Raw genomic sequence first — 21,036 nt, 5'->3', positions numbered from 1 at the left:
CAAGATGCGCGTCACAGAAAAACTCTCTCTAGCGTTCTAAAACAACAAAGAGATTTTTCTAAGTGTCGGAATATTATCGAGTCTCTAGACCCGGCACATAATACCTATGCACATAACATGTTTCGTGTTTCGTTTGTGAATCGTGTGTGACTTTAACAATGTATTTGTGATACGTTACATGTGTAAGCAATCATTTACGTGTCACGTATTCATAAAGTACATCACTATCAATTACTTCCCGTAAGGGCAATTTGGTCAACACATAACAATTAACTAGCAACTATTCCCCACGAGGGCAATTTGGTCAAATCATTACAATCAATTAGCTATTATTCCCCGCAAGGGCATTTTGGTCAAAGCACGACATTTATCTTGCAATCATTCCCCTCAAGGGCAATTTGGTCAAAACACGATAATAAATAAGCAAGTACATGTTTCATGCAATTTCACAAAACTCAGCAGCTAGTTTCACCGAGACAGAAATCCTACTTGAAAGATTGTACTATTCCACCGATCATAGTATCTCAATTAATTCACCAAAAATCATCACTGAAGCATATATGTCTTAGGTTTCCATAACATATTTTATTATATTTTTATTCCACATAGTTTTTTCACAATCATCAAATCATTACAGCAAACTCATAGCAGTCAAATTCATGCGCAACAGAATATTATTTGCAATTCCCGTTAAACGAAAAATCCAATAAATGCAAGACCACTTGGGTTAGGTTCCTTACTCAATGAGTCAACTTCCAGAAGTGGAACCGACCCAATTGGTCTCGTAGTTCATGAGATACAACATTTACAAAACAACCTAACAGCAGGTCTAACAGCTCAGCTTTGCACAACGTTTTTGTAAAATCATAAACGTTAACTTCTACTTGTCCAAAAATTACAAGTTTATATTCTTTAGAAACTAGACTCAACCTAGTTTACGGTAGTATTAATAATCTCAACCAATTTTTATGTTTACACTTCGTTACAGTCACTTAAACATCAAATACACATTCTGTCCAGAAACTGTTTGCATCCAAACTCAACATATTAACAATCTATGAACTATCATGCATTCATATAACACTCTAGACTCCATAAACACCATCCATGCATATCAATTACACATTACATACATGATTAGGGTTTTTGTTTGAACTCAAATCAAAGACACAACAATCAACATGTAACAATATTCAATCTAGTTATCAAATCATTATCCAATCAACAACAAATCATATTAACTATATATACACATGAAATCGGCAGCTAGGGTTTGCAATTTAACCCAACAAACATCAAAATCAAGTAACAAGGATGTATAGGATAGTAGATTATACCTTCCTAGCACCTAATTCTTCAATCAAAAGCTTGAATTGAGGGTTGTATGTGTGTGTAAAGGCGACGGCAGCCAAGGGGAGGGGTGCTTGGGTTCCGATCGGGACTTGTGGGGAAAAGAGAATAGGTTAGGGTTTAGTTATTAAGGATATATTTATAATAATAATATGTTACACTCAAGTCCCTCCACTATCAATTGTTGTTTTTCTAACTTAACTAGCTAGTTTACATCTTGAGTTAACATTTATAACCATGTTATCACGTAACACATAAGTCTAACACATAATTATCACATAATTACTGTTTTGACGTTTTTCGTTTATTCATCAATCGTTTGCGTCAACTCGTTTGCGTTTCGGTGCAATTCCCGAAAGACTACACATGTAGTAAGTGTTAAGCGTCATTTAAACCCTAGTTTAAATGTAATGAAGTGTGTGTTATGGATTCAGTGATCTTAAGTTTGAATTGACGGAGTTGAGTTAACGGAGTTAACCTGAAATTGACGATTGTCACATCATTCCCATGTTAAAGAATTTTCGTCCCGAAAATTTGAGTCAAGTCGTGATGAGTGTCTGAAAGAGTAAGAAAGAAGAAAAAGGAAAATTTTCAGTTTGTCATATCATCCCCTAGTAGAAAGAAATTTCGTCCCGAAATTTAATTCATACCTCCGGTGATGTCTGACGGTTTGCCGGGTTTCGCGGTTTTCTGTGTTTGGTTATGACATGTGTAATTACATTTCTGCCTTCATGAATATGACTTTAACCGAATCATGCAACCGTTTTATAAGCGTACAGCCACTAACACCGGCAAGAATTTAGGTTTATACCACCCGACACTTATTGTTTGCCAAGCCTATCTACACATCTATGAGTGATCGATCTTGTAGACTTTTGATCTACTCTTTTCATGAGCCAGGATCATTAAATACCAATGTACTATCATTTTCCATAATGTTGGATCAAATTCTTAATCGAAAACTTTAAATATCCGACTCCCTCTTAGCAGGAGCTCCCTCTAAGCGGGACAATTCTTTTTGAATTTTCTTAAATATTTCTTAACTAGGAGTAAAGATGAAATTAATATTATATATAAAAATAAAATCTTTTTGTTAAGTCAAGTGACTCGATTTTGTTTTTCTTAAAATAAATTTAAAATCCTTTTGGTTAGTTGGCTTTAACTCATTTTCTCAAGTGACTCGATTTTGTTTTTCTTAAAGTAAATTTAAAATCTTTCTGATGAGTTGACTTTAACTCATTTTCTCAAGTGACTCGATTTTGTTTTTCTTAAAGTAAATTTAAAATCTTTTTGGTTAGTTGACTTTAACTCATTTTCTCCTTCTAAAATTGTGACATATTTGAAAAATATTTACAAATTTAAATTAAAATACAAAAATTTACTCAAAAGAAATCATGCCCAAAGATTCAACGAGAAATAAAAATCGGGCACGACTGAAAGATTTTGTAAAGAGATCAGCAAAGTTAAAATCAGTATAGACCCTTTTTATGTTGAAAAGCTTACGATCAAAACAATCACGAATAAAGTGTATTCGGATGTCAATGTTTTTTGTCTTAGAGTGCTGGACCGGGTTTTTAACAATTGCAACGGAAGCCTCATTATCACATTTGATCGTTGTAGCAAAGAAATTCAAACCGTAATCCAGCAGCTGATGCTGGATCCAAATGACTTGGGAACAACAACTGGATGCGACGATGTACTCGGCTTCAGCAGTTGAGGTGGACATGGTGACTTACTTCTTGCATTGCAATGAAATTAACCTATCACCCAGAAATTGGCATCCTCCTTGACACGAGGTCGAAAACTTGCGCAAAAATAAACCAAATACAACTAACTAGATAGCGGTAATTGGGTGTCGAACACGAGGAGTTTGTGGAATATGTGTTACTAAGTAACTCAACAATTAAACTAATATAAATGTAAGCGACGAAAAAGTAATTCTCAAGTTGGTTTTGATTTTATTTTATAAGCTAAATAAACTAAACGAAGGTTGTAAACAATTGATTAAATGAGCATTCCTCTTGGAGTTCAATTATGACACAACTCTTTTGTTTAAGTTCAATGGATAAATCAGAATATCTTGATTTCGTTTAAGTGTAATTGTTTGTTATTAATCAAGAACTAAGTACTCGGATTCCTAGAACGCGAGGTCGATACTTGGTAATCAATCAATACAATCTTAACGCTAATTTCTTCTACTAAATCTCGATTGTCAACAACACCAAGAATGTATAGAATGAAATTACGTTAAACGATATGGACAAATTACAAACAATCAAACAAACAACGTGATTATATTAATCTAAACGATTCTATAATCAATCCAAATGCAAGAACAATAAACAAAAAGAGTATTGCAATAACCTTACAATCAAAAGAAATACTAAAAGATTTAGCCACACATGATTAAACTCATCATACCAATGTTTAATCCAATGCAATCGAAGGTTATGATTTTAATCTTCAATTAGAAACACCTAAAATATTGTTCCAAGGCACCAAATCACCCCACACAATTGTCTAGTTCAGAATATCATCCCAAGGATCTCAAAAGGCAATTATAACATAAAACTCGAGCTGTAACCGCCACCAGCGTCAGGGTCCACCGTAAGCTACGGTGGCCACCATAGCTTACGGTGGCTTTAAAATCTTCTACACCAGCATCTTTCTGTTTACGGCAGCTTGCTACGCTGGACATCTACCGTAGCTTACGGTGGCTACCGTATCAGCACCAAAACTCTTTTGCTTGTTTGACTTGCTGACTGCTATCACCAATTCTCGAGTCCTTTGCTTCTCTCCATCATGGTTCACTTGAATCTCCTTTTCTCAGCACTTGTACCTACAAACACACAACATAGTGTAGTAATCCGAATACGTGAAATTAAACATAATCGCACACGTTTTAACTAGAATTACTACACTTAAGGGTGGTTCTATAATCCACTCGTCACATTCCCACACTTCAACGTTTCTTGCCTTCAAGCAACTCAAGAAATCTCTTCATATATAATCTTTTAAGCTTAATAACACGTTCTTTCACCAGGTTTCGGTCAAGGTCCATGATCATATCCTATTCCTTGTATTTCATATAAACTATAGTCTTACTTCACAATTTCAAAACAATCAAACAGTTAAACTTCTAGCCAAACCTAACATGTTTCTTTAATTTATCTCATGCAACACCCCATACACAATTACATCTTAATCCGGTGCCTTCATCACAATTATCACTACTCGGACACATGTGTCATCCTACTATAATAAGCTTATGCAACTGTCAAACCTCCACCTACAATTCATTTAGTAATTATGCAAATCAAGAGGCCTTATCTCGGGTTGTAATGAGGCCAAATGTGTAGGTGCGGAATGGGAATTTTGAAAGTAGCGCAGGCGATCAGATCCAACCAAGTTATTACATACAACTAATCAAAATGCTATAACTTCTAACTATAATACTATAAACTGACTTCATGCTTTTTTTTTTCATATAAACTGACTTCATGCTTTTTTTTATGTAACTTTAATAAAATAAAAACATATTATTTCTTCATACTTCTTCACTAATGCAACAATTACATAACATACCTATTAACTAGGCCGGATCTTTTTCACAAATAAATATGTCAAGGGTAATCGATAAACAATAAGCACTATGTTCAAAATTGGGTATCTAAAGACCAAACCCTGCCCCTCTCATTGCCCGCGCTCATATTTGTAATGTATGAGGCCCAACCCCCAAGACCCACACTCTCACTCATCCTAGACAAGGCTTATCCTAATTGCCTCTATCCTTTTTGCACGCATACCCAACTAAGGTCTCGGAAAGCAATCATTGCACGAGTTCTAACAAAGAAGGTCACATCGTCCATCTCACTACTATATGCACCTCGAGTCTCGAATTACTCCAATTAACATGAGATAACTAACTCAAAATATGTCACCTTTAGCTAGAAAGTTAACAGAACTAGTACCCAACAACTAAGTTATAATCATACAAAGGAACCTGACCATGATAAAGGACCTCAATCTTAACCTATCACATTTCTTTTAAAATTTCTTTATTTTATTTTTTTAATTATTTAATTATTTTTTCTTTTTTTATTTTATTATTTTATATTTATTTATTTATTTTTCAAATTTTTATCCCTCATCATTCCCACACTTGAGGTACATTATCCTCAATGTAGGTTTTTTAATTTAACACACCACCGACAAACACAACCCTTAAATTCCAACTTGTCATTACTCCACCCAACCTCTCAAAACCCAAACATAAACATAAAAATAAGATACAAAAATGTACAAGGAAACACCTGATTCGCTGCCGATGCAGCTCAATAATAACGTGGTGGCGGGGGTCCAAAGATGGACGTCATCATGTCCGTGAATTCGCCAAAACCAAACGCCCCCTGATCCTCTCCACCAGCTTGACCTTCTCCTTGAGCTTGTCCTAAACCTTGAGTTTGATGCGGATCCAACAATTCTGAATGATGCAATGGCGGCATGGGATAATTCACCGTACCGTCGTATGGTGGCAACGTAGTGTAGTCAATAATTGGTGGGTCCGCCACCACAGGTTGCCCCGAATGCCACGCTTCATGCATTCGTCTTTGACGGTCATTGACGTGTGTGAATATATATATAAATTTGGATAAAAGTTCCACGCAAATCGGGTTTTAAAAATAGGTTTTCACCTACAACTAAACCACACACGAAAGGCAAGTGTACCTATCGTTTGTAATAAAGTGTCGGCAAGAACCGAGTGTCAATCCATGGATACGGTAATTTTCTAGTACTAAATCTTTGTAAATGACTAACCGAACAAAGAAATCTTAATTTGAGTTTTTAACTAACTAAACTAGCATACAATGAAAACAAAGCAAGTAAAAATACAAGAAACAATCAATCCAACAAGACTACTTAGACACGCATCCACTCTACTAATGTGATAAAATAGTAATGATACGGTAAACATCATGAATCTAAACATAAATACTAGATTACAATCAAGCAACCTAATACTAACAAATAATTATCATGATGGGCTTCCAATCAAGAATTAAACATAGACTAACTTGTTTGTCAAAACAACAAAGTCTCATAATCAAAGGAAAGCTAGCATGAACAACATTCTAACCACCTAAGATTACACTAAATTAGCTAAACTCATGAATTAAACATCAACTTATGAAACTTTAACTAGCAAGTCATCACCAAGTCAAGAATCATAACAACACTCATCAATTTTCCAATATCAAGTGTAGGGTTTCATGCTCATCAATAATATTATAACCAAACTAATCTTTACTAGTCATTCCTAACTTAGCAATGTAAACAAAGAAAACATGAACATTCAAAGTTTACAAACAAACATCTAGAACATAGTTTTCCAACATGAATGCCTAAACATTTGTAAGACTAACAAGGTATGCAATTCTAACAAGCATGAACACCATCAATATCAACTCATAACTTCAACATTTCCTTGAAAGAAAACTAAATTACCATAACCATACATAGATAAAAATCACAATAGTAAAAGCTTCAACAATGTCTAGATAGTAAAGGTCTTAGCCCATAAGGCTTAATACAACTACAATCAATCTAAAAATAAGCTTACAAAACATGCTCTTAAACATAGAAATGCAAACCAAAATCAAAAAAGGATTGAAGGATGGAATGATGAATCTTATGTTGGTGGAAGCCTCCAAGAATCCCCTAAAATTGCTGCACTTGATTGAGAGAAAATCCCCAAGACTCCACACACAAAAATGAGGATAATGGATGTGTATATATGCTGTCTGGACGTCTGGCACGGGCACTTGCACGGGCTTGCACGACTGGGCCTATTTGTACCATTGGCTTTAATCTGACCAAAAAGTTAGATTTCTCTATTCTGGGACGGTCATCGGCACGGGCCCGCAGGGCCGTGCAGGTCATGCACGGGTATCCGCACGACCATGCACGGTCGTGCACTTTTGAATTCTTGCGGCACTGGCTCCGGCACTGGCAAGCATGGTCGTGCGGGGTCGGCACTGGCAAGCATGGTTGTGCAGGTCTGGCACTAGCAAGTGCACTGGCAAACATGGTCATGCAGGACTGGCAGAATGCTTATTTTGTCCCCGAAACGCCCCCTTTTCATGTTTTCTTTGTCAGGCGGGCGCCCGGACCTGCAATTCACAAATAACTCAAATAAGTACCTAACAATGAATTTGCATGAAGTTCGGGATAAATATGAAGATAATTTGATGCAATAAGATGTACACTTTGTGTTACATCAGTCATCCTCATACCGATGGTTGATTTCTCTTTGTTCAGCATAAGCGTGGGTACGGTTCCACACTTCTTGGCGATCATACATTTGCTTTTGGGCCCGTTCCATGCTTGCGCCCATGAATGGGGTGATCAAACAATGTCTGGGTTGTCTCGGCCCAATTATAGAAGTGTGTTGATCTGGTGTTAATTATTGCATCCCGCATGCTGCCATGGTGTGCCCAATTTGAGTCAAATGTTTTCCTCGAATAGTCAAATGGTAGGGAACTTCCCCGTCCTTGCGCACTTGAACTGCCACCTACCCTTTCACTTTCCATCGCAACCCGCTCACCCAGCTCTTCATCATAATCATCTTCTCCACTCTCTCCCTCTTCATCATCACTCTTAACTTCATCTTCTTCTCCCGGTTCCAAAGGTCTCGCATCAACCTTCAATGCCCTCCATCTCTATCCCTCACTTTTCAACATATGGTACCTGTCACTTGCTCGGTATTCCCAACCAACCCCTAGCTTTGTCACATCGAACGGCTTGTGTTTCTTCCCAACTCCAATATTAGTATCTCCAATCACACCAAACTGCATCAACAGCGCGGTTATCAACCAACAATGTGGGATAATTTTTCTGCTCACATTATTTCGACATAACCGGATATTATTAAGTACTAGATACCGAAATGACATGAGTGGTCCCCCATGCATTAAAGATTATAGGATCGGAACCTCGGGATACCGGACTTCTTGCATATCCCCTCTTCTTGGCATTACGTTGTGTAAACAAATGATGAGCAACATTTTTGGCTCAATCTTCAAATTCTTTCTCAATAACTTCCCATCATAAGTGCCGGGTAAAAACAATGCTTCCAACATTGTGCTCCAAGTTGGATGCCTGTCTGGTTGGAAATACAAGTCACTCCGAGCTGGATATACATAACTGTTTTGAGACTTACTATCAAATCGTGCAATCTGCCTCAATGTTTCAAACGACATGGTTACTTCAATGTTGTTAACAGTTCCAATAAGCTTCATCCCCGAAGGTTTATAAACGAAGGACATCTCAAATTTGCTATCCATTCGTCAATTTCATCGATGAAAACATACTTTTCGTTTCGATCAAAACACTTGAGGGCTGCTTCCCAACCCAATGCTTTGAATAGATAAAAAACATCAAACGGACCAAACTCACGTTCCGGGACCACTTTCTCACAAAGAATACGTCGTACTTCTTTGTCAATGTATTCATTTTCTCGTGAAACAACTCTGGTTTCCATCTCAAATCATGATCTGTTAATGGTCCATGAGTCCAATCCGATTTAACATAATGCACCTCCTCTTCTTGATGTTGTTGTTCTAACCTCCACTTTTTTGCTTGTTCGGCGGCAGAGTTGCTAGATGAACCCGCAATCCCTTTTCCTTTATCCATAGCAGAACGTCCCATCTAAACAATGACAAACATTAACCAAATAGTATTAATCTCTATATACATTCCCACACTTGCTTGTTTCTACGGTTGTGAATATATGAAAGTCATAAACCATTTTTCACAAAATTTTGATAGCATTTCGTTTAAACATAGAACATATTCCATTTTCAACTTTTGTCAAATTATAATTTTCCATACCATATTCACAACCATAGCACAATTTCAAACTAACATCAAACTTTCTCATATTCAACAAGCAAGTGTAAGCAATGCACAAACATGTAATCTTAACCAATGAATTTTGTAGCAATCGAGTGAAGAGAAACATACCTTTAAGTCGAATTAATTTTCTATCACACTAAACACTAAACACTTGCAAAACCCACTTGTTGTTCAAACTTTTCGGTCCAAAAACGTCCAAAATCGAACCCTAAAAAGTTAAGATTGATGAAAACCGAGCAAAGAATGTGATTCCTTGCAAAAATCTAGTCAAGTTAGACCCGAAAATCGTCGATTTTGGTTAAGATTTGAAGAAGTTATGAGTTTGGGAATTAGGTTTTGGTAGAGAGGAATGTAAGATGAAGACGGTGAGATGAATGGAAGGAAGTAGAAGATAAATGTTTATGTGGCTAGGATTTTCGGATTATTAAAAACTTTTTTTTTATTTACTGAAATCTATACGTCGCCCCTTTCACAGTCACCGTAAGCTACGGTGGCTACCGTAGCTTACAGTAGGTCCCTGGCATAAAATTTCCAGCGTAAACAGAAGTTAGTCGGCGTAGAGATTATCAAGTCCACCGTAGCTTACGGTGGACACCGTAGACTATGGTGGCACCTGATGGAATTTTTTTTTTAACTAAAAACTAAAACTAAAAATTACCCTATCCCCCATGAAAAACCCGAGTTGTTCTCAACACGGTGAAGAGATTCCTGAGAATTCCCCACACTTGATTTGGACAACCTCTTAAACGAGAAGGGTAATTTTTAAAACCAAATTTGAACAAAATATAAACTAAATTATACAACAAACCTAGACCGTTTACTTAGTTGATTCCTCAGGCGACCGCAACAGGTAGCCTACCTTGTCCACTTCACACATGTTAATATCCTTACCCTCCAAGTATGGTTTAAGTCGGTGTCTGTTCACAGTTTGTCTTGCTTGATTGTGCTAGTCTTCAATTTCCATATCACCAAACTTACCCACTCTTGTTATCACGTACAGACCCATCCATTTGCTTTTCAATTTTCCGGGAAACAATTTTTGCCGTGAATTATATATCCAAACCTTTTGCCCTTCCACAAAATCCCGCTTCCTCAACTTGGCATCATGAACCTTTTTCAAGTTATCTTTGTATGCCGATGCACACTCATAAGCTTCATCCCTTATCTCTTCCAATTCTGCCAACTTCAACTTTCTCAACCCACCGGCTTCATTGTAATCCATGTTCACACTCTTAATAGCCCACCATGCCCGGTGAGCCAACTCCATAGGAAAATGACATCCTTTCCCATAAACCAACCGGTAAGGAGTCGTTCCTATGGGCGTTTTATAAGCGGTTCGATACGCCCATAGTGCATCATCCAACTTCACCGACCAATCCTTCCTATCAACCCGCACCGTTTTCATAAATATTTCTTTAATTTGTCGGTTGGACACTTCAACTTGTCCACTTGTTTGAAGGTGATATGGAGTAGCAATTCGATGATTCACATTATACCGCTTCAACAATTTTCCGAAATTGAAGTTCTTGAAGTGTGTTCCACCATCACTTATAATCACTCTTGGGATTCCAAATCTTGCAAAAATATTGGATTGAACAAACTTACATACCACGGCGTGATCATTAGTCCTTTTTGCTATAGCCTCGATCCACTTTGAAACATAATCCACCGCCACCAAAATATATAAGTACCCGCAAAAATTTGGAAACGGGCCCATAAAGTCAATGCCCCAAACATCAAAAATGTCAACCACCAAAATGGGTTGCAAAGGCATCTCATCCCGTTTTGAAATTTCGCCCAACTTTTGACAATTAACACAATGGCGGGCATATTCACTTGCATCTTTAAAAATAGTGGGCCAATAAAACCCACTTGCTAGAACTCGTTAACCCGTCTTTTGCCCACTAAAATGACCTCCACAAGCTGATGAATGAGCATGTGCCAAAACCTCTTGAACTTCCGACTCGGGAATACAACGCCTAATAATTTGATCGGCACCAATTTTGAACAAGTCGAGCTCATCCCAAATATATTGCTTGACTTGGGATAGAAATTGTTGCCTCCTTTTCTTGGCCCAATGTTTCGGCATCTCACCCCTGGCCCGATAATTGACAAAATGAGCATACCATGGTGTAGTGGAAACGGCTAGCAATTGTTCATCCGGAAATCTCTCATTGATTTCATATGAATCATCCACACCTTCCAAAGGAATCCTCGATAAATGGTCCGCCACCACATTTTCACACCCCTTCTTATCTCGAATCTCCAAATCGAACTCTTGTAACAATAAGACCCAACGAATCAAACGGGGTTTTGCATCTTTCTTCTCCATGAGGTAACGAACCGCACTATGATCCGAATAAACCACCACCTTACTTCCCCATATGTATGACCAAAACTTATCCAAGGCATACACCACCGCAAGTAATTCTTTTTTAATAGTGGTGTAGTTCCATTGTGCCTCAAATAACCTTTTGCTTGCATAGTAAATCTCCACCGGCTTCTTATCAATTCTTTGACCCAAAACTGCTCCAATCGTGGTGTCACTTGCATCACACATAATCTCAAACGACTTCTTCCAATCCGGCAGTTGCAAAATCGGTGCTTGCACTAGCTTTTCCTTCAAAATATCAAATGCTTGCGAACAATCATTAGTAAAATCAAATGCAACATCTTTTAGCAACAAATTGCATAAAGGTTTAGTAATCACACTAAAACCTTTAGTAAACCGCCGGTAAAACCCGGCATGCCCCAAAAACGACCTTACCCCTTTTACATTTTTCGGTGGTGGTAATGAAGAAATAACCTTAATTTTTGCTTTATCCACCTTTATTCCCCGACTTGAAACTACATGACCCAACACTATATGTCACACCCCGACTCAGGGCCTGGGTGCGACGTCCCGGGTTGGTATCCGGTTTTGAAAATATATCAGAGTTGCGGGTTATTAGCGGAAGTCTTTAAAATTTTAATATTTATTTATAAAATGTCGGGCCAGAATACCCATTTGATATTTCAAATACTTGTCTTTTGAAAATATAATTTATTAATAATATTTAGAATAAAATATCTGAGTCATCAGATCACCTCTAATGACTATGTCTCCAATCTTCTATCTGTCTTGCCTGTCAGTTCTATGCTTTTTCAGTTTTCCTAAAATGTGGGGGAAAAATACGTCAGCACACAGCCAGTGAATGACGCTGACTCAATAATACCAGTGTGTAAACAATAACAATACCTTTGTGACAACACTCATTAGGCACCCAACTCAATTGGGTTACAATTACCCTAAGTACATGTACAATTAATCATATACACAATATCATTTCTCTGATCAGTCCCGTAGACTACCAGAGGCGTGTTTGATGATATGCATGGCCTCGGGGAACTCCGAGTCACCATCTATGGTATACTCTTAATTTGAGTATGCCCGTTTCTCATTATTGTAACATAAAGTTTTAAGGATTCGTAAATCCCATGCAAGCAGTTCAGACTCTAAAAGAGTTATAGAAGTTTAGGGCATATTCACCTTTTATGATTGTAACCAGTTTCTGACACTGATTCCTGTATAGTGATCAGTTTCGGTTACTGACCCCTGTCTGTAATCAGTTTCTGTTACTGATTCCTGTTTCCGTTTTCAGCTTTCAGATTGATTGATTGATTGTTATCTCGGACCTAGTACGAGATTAACATTCGTATAAATGCCTAGATCAACGATCTAGATTCAGACCTCATAGTCTGTTTTGTATGTATAAATTCCTAGATCAACGATCTAGCTTCAGACCTTGACAATTTATTTGTTTGTATAAAACATGTGAACCTTTAGTCCTTTTGTTTATTTATCAGGTTTCTTCTTCAGGAAGAAACATTTATACCAGGTTTCTTCTTCAAGAAGAAACATTTTTACCAGGTTTCTTCTTCAAGAAGAAACATTACTTTAACTATAACCTGTGTGAATGAATAGTACGTTTCTTAATCATGAAGAAACTATAATTAACTATAACTTTTGCTTTATGAAAAGTTATATTATACTTTGACAGTAATCAAGGTTCGAGTTATACTCCTGACTATGGTCTAAGGTATTATAACAATAATATAATAATATTTAAACAGAACCCCTACCTCACACGGGTATTTGGAGTTATATACCCATGACTGATTGAGCGACACTTCTACTCTATATCGCGTTCTACAGCTAAACCCTTCAGAGCTTCGGCGTTTGGCACGTTCCACGAGGTCGGCATGCAAACCGAGGCTAACTATGTGTGTGAAAGTGTGTTTGTGTGATTTTGGTGTGAGATGGGAGTGTGTCGTGAACCCCCTATTTATAGCTGAGTTTGGGATCCATCGCGTAGCGCGATGGTCCCTTGTCTTAATCCATCGCGTAGCGCGATGGATGGAAATTGACGCGTGGCTATTGACTCAGCCCTAGCGTCTGCCACGTGTCCCCTGGCCGTGACACGTGTTGCTGCGTCATCAGAGGCCCTCGCGTAGCGCGATGGTCTTGAGTTTAGGCTCATCACGTAGCGAGATGGGTTCCAGAATTCAGAATTTTTATTTTTAGTCCCTCGTCTTTGATAACTTGCCACTTCTTGATCATACTTCCATTTTCCAAAAATACTAAAGTGCGCCATCAAAATGCCACATTACGCCCATCGCCCGAGTCCGAGTCCGTGCGCGTGCGCGTCGGGTGCTTCGCACCCTCCGCTAGGACTATGGAGAGTGGTTAGCCACATTAAAACATTTCTATGGAAACTTATTTCCTTATAAAGAGCTTCCATTTATTTTCTTGTTTCCATGTGGGATGAAAGATTCATTCCTTATTTATACCCATGGAAATGCTTCTATTTTTCTTCCATCTTTTCATGTGGGATGGATTTTCTTATTTCCTTAGCATAAGATGCCTTATTTTTCTTTATCTCATTTTTCCCATTACTTGTCTCTGGGATTATTTTAATCCTTCATCTTTCAAAGTTGACAACTTTAGTCCAAAATAAATATGGGTTTTTCCTAGATGTTACACTATACCCTCTTGTACCATGAAATGACTTTTCTCCCAAGTTAAAACCAAATTAGTTTCGACACAACGTTTTAGAACGTTTTCCCATTCATCAAGACATCTTTCAAACGTTGATCCAAAAATAGAAAAGTCATCCATAAATACCTCAAGTGAATCCCCAACCATGTCTGAGAAAATGCTCATCATACATCGTTGAAACATGGCCGGGGCATTTCACAATTCAAATGGCATTCGCCTAAAGGAAAAAGTGCCATATGGACATGTGAATGTGGTTTTGTGTTGGTCATCGGGATTGATTGCAATTTGGTTATATCCCGAGTACCCATCCAAAAAACAATAAAATTTTTGACTCAACAATTTTTCAATAATTTGGTCAATAAAAGGTAATGGAAAATGGTCTTTTGAAGTAGCCGCATTTAACTTCCAATAATCAATGCACACTCGCCACCCGGTTACCGGTCGGGTGGAGATTTGTTCACCACTTTCATCTTTAATTACCTGGATGCTGGCTTTCTTTGAAACTACCTGTGTTAGACTTACCCATGCACTGTCTGAAATGGGATAGATAATTCCCGCGTCCAACCATTTGATGACTACCTTTTTCACCACCTCTCACAAATTGGGATTTAACCTCCTTTGAGTTTCCCGAGTAGGGTTGCATCATCCTTGGTGATGATTTTGTGCATGACTATAGATGGACTAATACCCTTCAAATCAGCTATAGTCCACCCAATCGCCGCCTTCTGAGCTTTTAACACTTCCAAAAACCCTTCTTCTTAATCCTCATTCAAGTTAGAGGCAATGATAACCGGCAACGTCTCACCTTCTCCCAAAAATGCATACTTGAGATGACTTGGCAATTCTTTTAATTCTATCTTGGGAGGACAAATCAACGAAGGTTTAGTATCCGAATTGATTTCTGTTGGTAGACTCTCAACTTGATGAGTCCATGATGGTCTTCCTTCTTGCAATGCCAATGCATCTTGCTTCCTTTCCTCCAATCCTAATGCACAAATATGAACCTGTTCAGAATCATCACAAACACAAACATTCAACATACATTCCTCATACTCGTATGGTACACACCCATCTATAACATCTGCCATAAAACATTCTTCACTAGCCAAAGAATTAGAAATATTAGTAAAAACATTTAAACGCATTTTCCTATTTCAAAAGGCCATGTCAACAGTTCCAACTCTACAATCAATGATTGCATGAGCATTGTTCAAAAATGGACGACCCAAAATAACATTTTGTTGTTGTGTTGGGTCAACCGACGAGTAATCCAAAACCAAAAAGTCAACAGGATAATAAAATTCCTCTACTTTAACAATAACATCCTGCACAATCCCTCGAGGAAGTTTGTGAGACAAATCAGCCAATACAACTGTGGTCTCAACTCGTTTAAGTGGACCAAAATCGTATTGGTCATACAGACCCCCTCGATAAGATACTCACACCCAATCTAAGATCCAATAGCGCCCGTGACATTTGAAAGTCACCCACTTGAATGTTAATCAAGGACACTCCTAGGGTCTTGAAGCTTAGGTGGAAGGTCACCTTTAAGAATTGCACTCATTCTCTTAGTTAAATCAACTCGTTTAGGAACTTTTTGTTGTCTTTTCTGAGTACATAATTGTTTTAAAAAATTTGCATATGCGGGTACTTGTTTTGTTGCTTCAAGTAAAGGAAGATTAACTTTAACCTGTTTAAACACCTCCCACATCTCTTCCTTTTGAGGACCCCCTTTTAAAATCACATTTTTCTTACCCGGATCGATCAAAGCCGAAGGAAATGGAATTGGAACCTCCTCCATTTCCTTGTTTTTATCGTTTAAAACTTCATTTTTACCCGAATCTTTATTTGAAAACAAGGATGGTTTAGGAGGTTGAATGGGTGAAGATTGCCTATCTTCACTTTCTACCCTCATCACATCCTCTATCACACCTTCAACTAATTCCAGTGTGGTAGTGATTTTAAACTCCTTACCACTTCTTAAAACACTTACCTGATTAATCAGAACATTGCGAGAAGTAGTGTGAGTAAGGTTCACCTTGGTGTCACTCGGGAGTTGACCTTTATTCTTCTTCAAATTGGATACCTCGGTTGCAAGTCGGCCCATTTGAGTTGTTAATGATTGGATGGCCTTGTCACGAATTTCATCCTTTTGTATACGAGCTTCATCCAACTGATTCCTCTTCTGCATCTCTTGTTGCATCATCTTTAGCATGTCCATAACTTCATTTCCACTTGATGAACTTTGACCCGACGACGCACCTTGATTACCACCGGTTCCTTGAAGTTGACATTGACTTCCTTGATTGAAGTATTGTTGACAAGGGATAAAGGTGGTTTGAGAAGTCCCTTGGAAATTCGAATTGAGTTGAGTTTCTTGATTTCCATATCTAAAATTTGGATGATTTCTCAACCCGGGGTGGTACGTGTTTGAGTTCATGTTGAAATTCCGATTACCACCCCCTTGACCTTGAAGTGCATTTACCTCCTCAACTTGTGCTTGCCCTACCATACACACATCAGCCCCATGACCCAACTCATTACAATTGGTACAAACATCAATTCTTTGATTAGTAGTTTGTACCCCCACATCTTCCACGGCATGAACTTGTGATCTTCCAATTGCCGGTCTTGCTCTTCTTGCAGTTTGAGCTTTTCTCTTTGAATGGACCAACATTTGCTCCAAAAATGCCCAATCATCTTGTTCATAATTGGTAGCAAATGTACCATTTGTGATTGACATTAAGTCCCGCTCATCTTCAGAATTCAACCCCTCGTGAAAAGCATTTAGCAACTCCCACAAGGCAATACCATGATGAGGACAATTCTTGATCATCATGTTGAACCTCTCGAATGCTTCATGAAACATTTCACCCGATTGTTGTTGGAAAGATCTCAAACTTTGTCTCGCATCATTAGTCTTTTGGGCCATATAAAACTCTTCCAAAAACATTTTTTGCATTTCGGCCCAAGTGTAAATCGATGCGGAGGGCAATGTGTAGAACCATCTCTTCGCCTTATCCTCCAACGAAAATTGAAACAACACCAATTTTACCTCATCTGGTGAAAAACCTTGGCCCCTGATTGTATTGCAAATCGAATCATATGCCTCCAAGTGAAAATAGGGTTCTTCTATTGCAAGACCCTTGTACTTTGGTACACTTTGGAGTGCATTATTTCTAACCTAAAATGTTCTTCCATTTTGATTTTGCGGAATAACCACCAGAGATGGGTTATTGGTGATGACCGGTCGAAAGTGGGCTTCAATTCCTCTAACCATTTCCCATTCATGTCTTCTTGGTACCCCCAATGGTACTCTCGGTTGGCCCATTTGTCGGTAAACGGGCCTTTGTTGCATATTTTGTTGAAATTACGGTTGGGGATTTGGTTGTTGAAATTGAGGTTGTTGATAATGCGGTTGTTGTGGAACTTGTTGCAATGGTTGTGGTTGTTGTACTTGATTGACATTCAGGCCACCCCATTATTGCACTTGTTGTTGCGGTTGAAGTTATGATACATACCCAAACTGCCCTTGCACCGTCCTTATTCAAACTCTTCATACCCTTCATTGCCATCACCATATCGTGGCCCACCAATTAAAACGGGTCCGATCTCTGACCCGGTGAAGTATGGGTTATAGGTGGGTCTTGAGGAAACGTGTATGGTTGTTGATAAAGTAGATTTTGTTGAGATTGGAAGGATGATTGTTGTGGTGAGTTTGATGATTGTCCTTGAATAGGCATGAAATTTGTCAAGGGTGGAAGGTTAGGTGGTGGTTGAAAACTAAACGCGGTTGAAGTCGGTACACTTGTAGAGATTGTAGTAGTAATGGGTTCAGTGTATGATGGATTTTCAGCATTAATGGGTGGCGGCATTGGCAGTAAATTTTGTTCCAAAGCCATGATTGTGGTGTCAGTTGTTCGACCTTGTGTGCTTGGTGATCCAATAATCTTGTTTTCCTTGTAGAATCTGGTTCTGACGAAAAGTTCTCTTGATTTCAGGATCAAACGCTAACGGTGATGAAGACCGAGAGCATCGTGTATGCATAAACCTGTAAGTACCTGCACACTAGCACAACCCGCGTAAAACTGACAATAACAATTTAAACAAACACTAAAAAAAATAACACACGTTGCGCACCACTCCCCGGCAAAGGTGCTAAAATTTGACACGAGGTCAAAGACTCGCACAAGAATAAACCAAATACAACTAACTAGATAGCGGTAAGTGGGTGTCGAACACGAGGAGTTTGTGGAATATGTGTTACTAAGTAACTCAACAATTAAACTAATATAAATGTAAATGATGAAAAAGTAATTCTCAAGTTGGTTTAGATTTGATTTTATAAACTAAATAAACTAAATGAAGGTTGTAAACAATTGATTAAATGAGCATTCCTCTTGGACTTCGGTTATGACGCAACTCTTTTGTTTAAATTCAATGGATAAATCAGAATATCTTGATTTCGTGTAAGTGTAATTGTTTGTGATTAATCAAGAACTAGGTACTCAGATTCCTAGAACGCGAGGTCATTACTTGGTAATCAATCGATATAATCTTAACCCTAATTTCTTCTACTAAATCTCGATTGTCAACAACACCAAGAACGTATAGAACGAAATTAGGTTAAACGATATGGACAAATTACAAACAATCAAACAAACAATGTGATTATATTAATCTAAACGATTCGATAATCAATCCGAATGCAAGAACAATAAACAAAAAGATTATTGCAATAACCTTACAACCAAGAGAAATACTAAAAGATTTAGCCACACATGATTAAACTCATCATACCAATGTTTAATCCAATGCAATCCAAGGTTATGATGTTAATCTTCAATTAGAAACACCTAAAATATTGTTCCAAGGCACCAAATCACCCCACACAATTGTCTAGTTCGGAATATCATCCCAAGGATCTCAAAAGGCAATTATAACATAAAACTCGAGTTGTAACCGCCACCGGCGTCAGGGTCCACCGTAAGCTACGGTGGCCACTGTAGCTTACAGTGGCTTTAAAATCTTCTACACCAGCATCTTTCTGTTTACGACAGCTTGCTACGATGGACATCTACCATAGCTTACGGTGGCTACTATAAGCTACGGTAGCCTCAGCACCAAAACTCTCTTGCTTGTTTGACTTGTTGACTGCTATCACCAATTCTCGAGTCCTTTGCTCCACTCCATCATGGTTCACTTGTCTCTCCTTTTCTTAGCACTTGTATCTACAAACACACAACATAGTGTAGTAATCTGAATACGTGAAATTAAACATAATCGCACACGTTTTAACTAGAATTACTACACTTAAGGGTGGTTCTACAATCCACCCATCACTCCTGAAGTTGACTTTCAGTCAAGATTGCATCCCCCATAATCACTGTCAGTGTACGCATGAAATTCCAAAGGAGACTCTTTTTGATACCAGAGTCCCAATCGATGTCTTCCCTTGAGGTATCTGAAAATACGTTTGATAGCAGTCATATGAGATTCTCATGGATGAGAATGCTATCTGGTACACTGACAAACAAGAAACATGTTGTTCGGTCTGCTTGCTGTGAGCTACATTAGTGAGCCAATAATTGACCTATACATGTGCTGATCATTGAACCTTCTTGACAAAGAGTGTTTGATCAACAATACCTATTTTATACCCATTTTTCACTAAAGATAAGCCAGAGTGGCATACCACGCACAGGGTGTCTGGTGAAGACCATAAAGTGCTTTGCCAAGACGATAAACATGGTCAGGATGATCCGGATCTTCAAAACCTGAAGGTTGGCTGACGTAAATTTGTTCTTTTACCTTTCCATACAAGAAGGTTATCTTCTCGTCCATTTGATATACTTTGAAATTCATGTACAAGGCGTAGGCCAAAAAGATACGTATTGCTTCCAATCTAGCTACTGGTGAATAAACTTCATCGTAATCAAGACCTTCACGCTGCCAAAAACCTTGCACAACAAGCCGTGCTTTATTTCTTATGATAACCCCCTTGTCGTCCTTCTTATTTCGGAACACCCACTTTGTTCCGATGGGCTTCTTATTTTCTGGTTTCTTGACCAGTCTCCAAACACTTAACTTCTTGAATTGCAACAGTTCCTCTTGCATGGCTTCAACCCAAGAATTTTCTTTCAATGCAACTCCGTAGTCTTTGGGTTCAACCTGTGAAATAAAGCAAGCAAAGAGACATCTGTTAATATTACCAGAGGTGCTACGTGTTTGAATGCCGGCTGATGGATCTCCAATAATATTCTCAGTCAGATGGCTTCTGTGAATTGGCAATTATGGATTTTGTTCAACATGCTAGATTGGAGTTGCCTGTAGCTCAATGGATAAGATCTCTATGGGATGAAAGACAGCTGACACATTGACCGGAGCATTTGGTTCAGGATCACTGGTAGCTTCTGGTTGATCAACCAAATTTTCTTGAGCAATGGGACCATCCCATAGGTTCTCATAAAATGGCACAACGATGGCGAGAACCGGAGTGGAGTTAGTGTTGTCAGAAGCTTCATTCTGAGTGAGTTCATTCTGTACATTCTGCACATTTGCTGCATCTGTCTCCTCAGCAGGACCTTGATTTTCTTCTTCAGAGGGAGGTGTGTGAACAGACTCAACCACACTAGGTTCAGCTAGAGGATTTGCTGCATGATCAGTCTGATCATTCTCAATGTTGTCGGCGGACACATACAAATCGGTATCTAAATCGGTATCTCCATGTTGTA

The 21,036-nt window shown here is 38.3% G+C and overlaps 1 pseudogene; it reads left to right on the top strand.

Annotated features, from left to right (window-relative positions):
* The first annotated feature begins 17,109 nt into the window (after positions 1-17,109).
* On the top strand, positions 17,110-17,210 carry LOC143573315 (small nucleolar RNA R71; annotated as a pseudogene).
* The last annotated feature ends 3,826 nt before the right edge of the window (positions 17,211-21,036 follow it).

The sequence above is a fragment of the Bidens hawaiensis genome, unplaced genomic scaffold (assembly GCF_021521415.1).
Source record: "Bidens hawaiensis isolate Kalapana, Puna unplaced genomic scaffold, B.hawaiensis_p1.1 tig00026376_1, whole genome shotgun sequence".
In the NCBI taxonomy this organism is placed as follows: domain Eukaryota; kingdom Viridiplantae; phylum Streptophyta; class Magnoliopsida; order Asterales; family Asteraceae; genus Bidens; species Bidens hawaiensis.
The sequence above is the reverse complement of the archived record's forward strand: the minus strand, read 5'-3'. Positions and strand labels throughout refer to the sequence as shown.